The sequence below is a fragment of the Heptranchias perlo genome, chromosome 14, assembly GCF_035084215.1.
Source record: "Heptranchias perlo isolate sHepPer1 chromosome 14, sHepPer1.hap1, whole genome shotgun sequence".
Classification (NCBI taxonomy): Eukaryota; Metazoa; Chordata; class Chondrichthyes; order Hexanchiformes; family Hexanchidae; genus Heptranchias; species Heptranchias perlo.
The window spans coordinates 36528448-36537169 of NC_090338.1; positions in this window are offsets into that span (position 1 = coordinate 36528448).

An 8722-nucleotide genomic window follows, 5' to 3' on the forward strand; every position below is an offset into this window, starting at 1 on the left:
CTCCCCACGAATGGAAACGTACCACGCCCACACTGCGTTGGCACAAACATGAAACCACACTAAAACCACAATAATTGTAAAAATGTGCAACAACTTAAATTGTTTGTCGAACGCAAGAAACCAGATATAGTGTGTGCAGTAAGTCTAAGTGCAATAAACTTTAGAGCCTAGAGGATATTTTCTTTTTCGCAGTGAAAGCAACAAAATTGAGTAACGTTGAAACATTGTGCAATACTGTTCATCATCCAAAAATCAACCGAATTCATAACGTTTCTCATATTATGATTGATGTTCACAGACACAGTTAACAATAATTAAAATAAGGGAGGCTTGTGCTGTCCAGGCTTGTCGGCTCCCACTCAGGTTAGGCTATGAATATGTTAAAATATTGATTTCATCGATTTGTACCATTGCGTAGTCAGTAAGAAGAAACACTCTTAAACTCTTCAGAAACTGATGGTTTTAATGCTATAAACAATTACTTACCCGGCTCCACCGTTGCGCACAGCTCAAGTTCAATGTGGTTTAATGTATTGTGTCTCCCGGTACTCCACCGCTGTTCTCGGACGCCCTCCAGCGGCTATTAAACGTCTGCTTCTCCTGAAACAACTTAAATTGTTTATCCAACACAAGAAACCAGATATAATGTGTGCAATAAGTCTATGTGCAATAAACTTCTGAGCCCAAATGATTTTTTCAAAGTAAAAGCAACAAAAATGAGTAACTGAAACATTCTGTCTGCCTGCACTTTCGGAAAGGTGTGAAGGCCTTAGAGAGGGTGCAGAAACTATATATACATATAGATTGGAAGAATCTGATTGGCAAAGGTAGCCTGGAAGATGAGTTCATAGAGTGCTTTCGGGACTGTTTCTTAGAGCAGCATGTTCTAGAGCCAACCAGAGAGCAGGCTATTCTAGATCTGATAATGTGTAATGAGACAGCATTAATTAATGACCTCATTGTAAAGGAGCCTCTAGGTAGCAGTGATCACAATATGATTGAATTTCGCATTCAGTTTGAGGCAGAGAAGAGTAAGTCTAAGACTACTGTTTCAAACTTAAATAAGGGCAATTATGAGGGCTTGAAGACAGAGCTGGCTAAAGTGAACTTGGAAATTAGGTTAAGGGATAGGTCAGTAGAGATGCAGTGGCAGACATTTAATGAGATATTTCATAACATTCAGCAAAAATACATTCTAGTGAGAAAGAAAGACTCCAGGGGAAGGACGTACCATCGTGGCTAACTAAGGAAGTTAAAGGCAGTATCAAATTGAAAGAAAAAACATACAATTCCGCGAAGATTAGTGGCAGGTCAGAAGATTGGACAGAATATAAAAAACAGCAAAGAATGACTAAAAGAATAGTAAGGAGGGAGAAATTAGAGCACACGAGAAAGCTAGCTAGAAATATAAAAGTTTCTACAGGTATTTAAAAGAATAAGTAAAGTGAGTGTTGGTCCTCTAGAGAGTGAGTCTGGGGAATTAATAATGGAAAACAAGGAAATGGCGGATGAATTGAACAGATATTTTGCATCCGTCTTCACTGTAGAGGATACAAATGACAAGCCAGAAATAATTGTGAATCAAGAGGTGAAAGGGAGGGAGGAACTTAAAATATTTACAATCACCAGGGAAAAGGTTCTGAAAAAATTATTAGAACTAAAAGCTGACAAGTCCCCAGGACCTGACAGACTTTATCCTAGGGTCTTAAAAGAGGTGGCTGCAGAGTTAATAGATGCAATGGTATTAATTTTCCAAAATTCCCTAGATTCTGGAAGGGTCCCATCAGATTCAAAAATAACGAATGTAACTCCTCTATTCAAGAAAGGAGGGAGACAGAAACCAGGCCAGTTAGCATAACATGTGTCATAGGGAAAATGCTAGAATCTATTATTAAGGAGGTTAAAGCAGGGCACTTAGAAAATCTCAATGCAATCAGGCAGAATCAACATGGCTTTGTGAAAGGGAAATTGTGTTTGACTAGTTTATTAGAGTTCTTTGAGGAAGTAACAAGCAACGTGGATAAAGGGGATCCTGAGGATGTGGTGTATTTGGATTTCCAAAAGGCATTTGACAAGGTGCCACATCAAAGGCTACCACACAAATTAAGAGCTCATGGCCTAGGGGGGTAACATATTAGCATGGATAAAGGATTGGTTAGCTAACAGGAAACAGAGAGTAGGCACAAATGGGTCATTTTCAGGTTGGCAAGATGTAACAAGTGGAGTGCCACAGGGATCAGTGCTGGAGCCTCAACTAATTACAATCTGTATCAATGACTTGGATGAAGGGACCGAATGTATGGTTGCTAAATTTGCTGATGACACAAAGGTAGGTAGGAAAGTAAGTTGTGAAGAGGACATAAGGAGCCTGCAAAGGGATATAAATAGGTTAAGTGAGTGGGCAAAAATTTGGCAGATGGAGTATAATGTGGGAAAATGTAAACTTGTCCACTTTGGCAGGAGGAATAGAAAAGCAGTATATTATTTAAATGGAGAGAGATTGTAGAACTTTGAGGTACAAAGGGATCTGGGTGTCCTAGTACACGAATCACAAAATGTTAGTATGCAGGTACAGCAAGTGATCAGGAAGGCAAATGGAATGTTGTCATTTATTGCAAGGGGAATGGAATATAAAAGTAGAGATGTTTTGCTACAGTTGTACAGGGCATTGGTGAGACCACATCTAGAATACTGTGTGCAGTTTTGGTCTCCTTATTTAAGAAAGGACATAATTGCTTTTGAGGCGGTTCAGAGAAGATTCACTGAACTGATTCCTGGGATGAGGGGGTTATCTTATGAGGAAAGTTTGGACAAGTTAGGACTGTATACATGGGAGTTTAGAAGAATGAGAGGTGATCTTATTGAAACATATAAGATCCTGAGGAGACTGGAAGGGGTAGATGCTGAGAGGATGTTTCCCCTTGTGGAAGACTAGAACTAGGGGACACAGTTTAAAAATAAGGGGTCTCCCATTTAAGATGGAGATGAGGAGAAATTTTTTCTCTCATATAGTTATGAGTCTCTGGAACTCCCTTCCCCAGAGAGTGGTGGAGGCAGGGTCATTGAATACTTTTAAGGCTGAGTTAGATAGATTCCTGATTAACAAGAGAGTCAAAGGTTATAGTAGGTAGACGGGAAGGTAGGTTTGAGGTCACAATCAGATCAGCCATGATTTTATCAAATGGCAGAGCAGGCTCGAAGGGCTGAATGGCCTACTCCTGCTCTTAATTCGTATGTTCGTGTGTTTATTCGTGGAAGAGATTTACTAGAATGATTCCAGGGATGAGGGATTTTAGTTAAGTGGATAGACTGGTGAAGCTGGGGTTGTTCTCCTTGGAACAGAGAAGGTTGAGAGATTTGGATGGAGGTATTCAAAGTCATGAAGGGTCTAGACAGAGTAAATAGAGAGAAACTGTTCCCATCGATGGAAGGGTCAAGAACCAGAGCACATAGATTTAAGGTGATTGGCAAAAGAACCAAAGGTGATATGAGGAAAAATATTTTTACACGGGGAGTGGTTAGGATCTGGAATGCACTGCCAGAGGGGGTGGTGGAGGCAGATTCAATCGTGGCTTTCAAAAGGGAACTGGATAAGACTTGAAAGGAAAAAATCTGCAGGGCTACAGGGATAGGGCGGGAGAGTGGGACTAGCTGGATTGTTCATGCATAGAGCCGGCATGGACTCGATGGGCGAATGGCCTCCTTCCGCGCTGTAACCTTTCCATGATTCATGAGTGAGCAAGCATGGAAGGGGGCATCCTATCCTGCAAACAAAAACATGCAGCAGGCAGTCAGCATCTGCGGAGAGAACGGGTGAGGTCAGGGTTAATGTTAACTCAGCTGCTCTCTCCACAGATGCTGATTGGCCTGCTGAGTGCTTGCAACATTTTCTGTTTTTGTTTCAGATTTCCAGCACCTGCATGTTTTTATTTTTTGTTTATCCTGGCTGCAACATTCATTCTCATATACTGTTCTTAAGGATCTCTGAAATGCATCAGGAGAGGCTGTGGTATTAAATCTGCCTAAAGGTAGACATTCATTATCATAGTGGAAAAAAAATACATTTAAAACATCCTAGTGGATCTTCTCTGTCCTTGTTCAAGACTTTAGACGCATTTGGACTTCTACCTCTCCCACTCTGCTGGCGACCGGTCCTTAATACACGAACATTTGAAAAAGACAGACAGAAGAGTACCAGCTGGTTCATCAAGACTGTCCCATTCAGCAGTGTTGCAACTACATCTACCAGCAACCATGTAATCTCCTGGGAGGCAAAAAAATTCAGGAAAATTCCTCTGACCTAAAGGCAGTCAAAAAATTAGTTCCAGGAGATAAGAATGACCACAAGGTACATTACCCAACATCCCACCTACCTTTTGTATAAGTGATTTGAGTATCCCCAGAAACTTGTCCAGTTCCCTTTTGAATATTTGCAGTGATTTTGCATCCACTACATGAGCCAGAAACCTATTCCAAAGGTCAAGTAACAAATCAGACTGAGGTTGAGTCCAGGGTGCTGTAATTTTTTCAGTTTACTGTCTGGCAGTGCAATATTATATAATTTAATTGGTTTCCTGTTTGGGTTGCTCAGAGAATTTTTAAAAATTGCCTCTCCCTGTAACTCTGGTTCTTTCCAACTCTAAAGCTTTATTTCCCTCTTTTGCCATTAATTTTCCACTTGTGTAGTGTCCCTTTGTCTTACAATATGTATCCCTAATAATTCAAAGTTGTTTTTTGCACTGAAAATTGAATTATCCATTAATTTGAATTAGGCAACATAAATAACATAGGAAAGTTGCAATTTAGTACTAAAGAAATTGAATTTTCAGATAATTTGAATTAAACAACTTTGAATTGAAAATAGCCTTTACACATCTCACTTGTTCTCTTGTCACATCTGCTTTATTTTATATTCTTTCTGCCTTATTCATTCATTTCCCATTGCTCATCTCTCCTTTACTTTCTAGCCTAAATCTTCCAAGTACTCATTGGCAGTGAGGGAGATCAATTGTACAGCTGTCTCACAATCAGTAATAATGGCCAGATAATCTTTTTTTTAAGAGATATTGGTTGAGGGATAAATATTGACACACACACGGGGAGAACTCCCCTGCTCTTTGAATAGCATCATGGGATCGTTTACCTCCACCTGAGAGAGTAGACGAGGCCTCAGTTTAACGTCATCCAAGAGACAGCATCTCCGATAGTACAGCACTCTTTCAGTACTGCACTGAAGTGTCAGCCTACATTATGTGCTCAAGTCTCTGGAGTGGGACTTCAACCCACAACTTTCTAACTCGTGTGAAAGTGCCACCACTGAGCCAAGGCTGACACCTACTGTGTGCAATTCTGATTGTCATACTTCAAAAGGGACGGAAATGCATTTGAAAAAGTGAAGAGCAAAGCAGAATCGTTCTAATTGTAAAGGGTACAGGCTATGAGGAAAATCACAGAAGTTTAAGCTCTGCAGTCTAGAGAAGAGATTAAGAAGCAACTTCATTGAAGTATAAGGTACTAAATGACATATATAAGGCAAATTCAGTCAGGTCAGTAGAACAAAGGCAAATTTAAATTAATAAAAGGCAAATTTAAAACAGATCTTTAAAAAAAATTACTAAAAGGGTGACAAATGTTTGGAACAATCTACCATGTAAAAGTAGTGGAATTAGAATTCAAGAAGCAGTTGAATACGAGGTTGGGCGAGTTGAAGTATTAGAGGGGCAAGTGTCATGGACCAAACAGCATTTGTCATTAACTTTTTCTTAAGTTCTTATGAATTATTTCAGTTTTAATATGTTTCTTCTGATTAGTGCATTTTTAAGGTTCATATAATTACTAGCTCAAAAATAAAAAGATTTGATTTGTTGGTTTTGTGGTTCTTGCTATTTTGTGAATGGCAGCTTTGAAACATAATGAGTGTTTTCATTGCTGTTTTCTGCTTATTTCACAGATACCTACTAAAGCAAACTGATTTTTATTAGTTTACACTTCGATATAACAGAAACCTGTTTTTCAGCCAATTTTCATTTTTCTTGCTCTGGATTCATTCTTTTGAAACATGATTCTTTAAGTTACATTTGCAGGTATGATACATAATATCATAGTATGATACAGCACAGGAGGCCAGTCGGTCCATCATGCCTGTGCCAGCTCTTTGGTAGAGCTGTCCAATTAGTCCCACTCCCCTGCTCTTTCCCCATAGCCTTGTAAATCTTTTCCCTTCACGTATTTATCCAATTCCCTTTTAAAATCTATTATTGAATCTGTTTCCACCACCCTTTCCAGCAGTGCATCCCAGATCATAACTTGCTGTGTAAAAAAATGTTTCTGCATGTCACCTCTGGTTCTTTTGTCAATCACCTTAAATCTGTGTCCTCTGGTTACCAACCCTACTGCCACTGGAACAGTTTTTCCTTATTTACTATCAAAACCATTCATTATTTTGAACACCTCCATTAAATCTCCTCTTAACATTTCGTGCTCTAAGGAGAACAATCCCAGCTTCTCCAGTCTCTTCACATAACTGAAGTCCCTCATTCCAGTAAATCTCTTCTGCACCCTCTCTAAGGCCTTGGCATCCTTCCTAAATTGTGGTGCCACAGAATGGAACACAATACTCTAGCTGACAGCTAACCAGTGTTTTATAAAGCTTTAGCATAACTTCCTTGCTCATGTACTCTTTATTGCCTCTCCTCATTCTTACCTCTCCGCATTAAATTCAACTGCCATGTGTCTGCCCATTTCACCAGTCTGTGTCCTCCTGAAGTCTGTTACTATCCTCCACATTGTTTACTACATTTCTGAGTTTCATGTCATCTGCAAACTTTGAAATTATGCCCTCTATACCCAAGTCCAGGTCATTAATATGTATCAATAAGAGCACTGATCCTAATACCGACCCCTGGGGAACACCGCTGTTTACTTCCCTCCAGTCTGAAAAACTGTTCACCACTACTCTCTTTCTGTCCCTATTCATCCCTCTCCCCTTTTTTCAACAAGGGTGTAACATTTGCAATCTTCCAGCCCTTTGGCACCACCCTTATGTCTAAGGAGGATTGAAAGATTGTGGCCAGACTCTCCGCAATTTCTACCCTTACTTTCCTCAGTAACCTAGGATGCATCTCATCTGGACTGGGTGACATTTTTTAAACTTTGCGTACTGCCAACCTTTTAAGTATATCTTCATTTTTATCCTATCCAATATCGCTACTACCTCCTCCTTTACTGCCACAGTGGCAGCATCCTCTTCTCTAGTGAAGATTGATGCAAAGTATTCATTTAGTACCTTAGCTATGCCCTCTCCCTCCACAAGATCTTTTTGTCCTTAAATCGGTCCCACCCTTCAACTACCCCGTTACTATTTATATGTTTTATAAAAGACTTTTGGGTTCCCTTTTATGTTAGCCGCTAATCTATTAGTGTACTCTTTGCTCATTGTTTTTTTTAGATCTCCTCTGTACTTTCTGTATTCAGCTTGGTTCTCTACTGTATTATGAATCTTACATGTCATAAGCTTCCTTTCTCCATTTCATTTTAATCTCTATATCTTTAGTCATGCAGGGAGCTCCTGGGAATGTGTCTACTCTGTACCCAAACCATATCCTCCTTGAAACCATTGTTCAATTACTGTTTTGCCTACCAATTTGTGATTCCAATGCACCTGAACAAAATCCCTTTTTAACAAAAAAATTAGCCCTCCTCATTAAGTACTTTTATGTTTGATTGTTTCTCGTCCTTTCCCATAACCCTTCTAAACCTAAATGATATTATGATTACTGCTCCCCAACTGAAACATGCTCCACTTCATTCCCCAGAACTAGATCCAGCACTGCTTCCCTTCTCATTCAGCTGGAAACACACTGATCAAGCAATTTCTCTTGTACATATTTCAGGAATTCCTCCCCCTCTTTACCCTTTACACTGTTACTATCCCAGTCTATATTGCAATAATTAAAGTCCCCCATTATCACTACTCATAGTTCTTGCATCTTTCTGTAACTTGCCTGCAATTTTTGCTTCTCTATCTCCTTCCCACTATTTGGTGGCCTATAGTATAAAAATATATACTTGTGGTTTTCTCAGAGATTGCTCATGAGTCACAGGACATTGCTGTTTATCAACTGAAAGAAAACATATTTAAGTAACACCTTATATCCTCAAGATATCAAAGCACCTCACAGCCAATGAACTAATTTGAAAGTGCAGTCACTTATATAGGTAAACACAGCAAACAGTTGCATCGAACAAGGTCATGTAAACAGTAATTGAGATGAATGACCAGTAAATCTGTTTTTGATGGTATTGTTTGGAAGGGGGGGGGGGGGGGGGGGAGAGAGGATGTTAGCCAGGGCACTGGGAGAAATCTCTGCTCTTTAAATAGTATCCTGGGATTTTTTATGTCCACCTGAGCAGGTAGACATAATCTTGGTTTATCAACAATCCAACAATTAGTACTTCATTGAAGGGTCAGGTTAGCTTATTGACACATTGGTGCTTGAACATACAATCTTCTCACTCAGAGGCTATCGACTGAGCCATGCTCCAGAGAGCCATGTAATGCACAATTTATCAGGACCACTGATTTACAGTACAATAGGTTAAATTGATGCTAGTCAGGTGTGAAAGAGGAAAATTCGATACTAGTCCACTGCTTAAATATTTGCATAGTTATCTTGCACCTTTACGAAAAACTAGTTTGCAATTACATCAAAAAATCAATCTA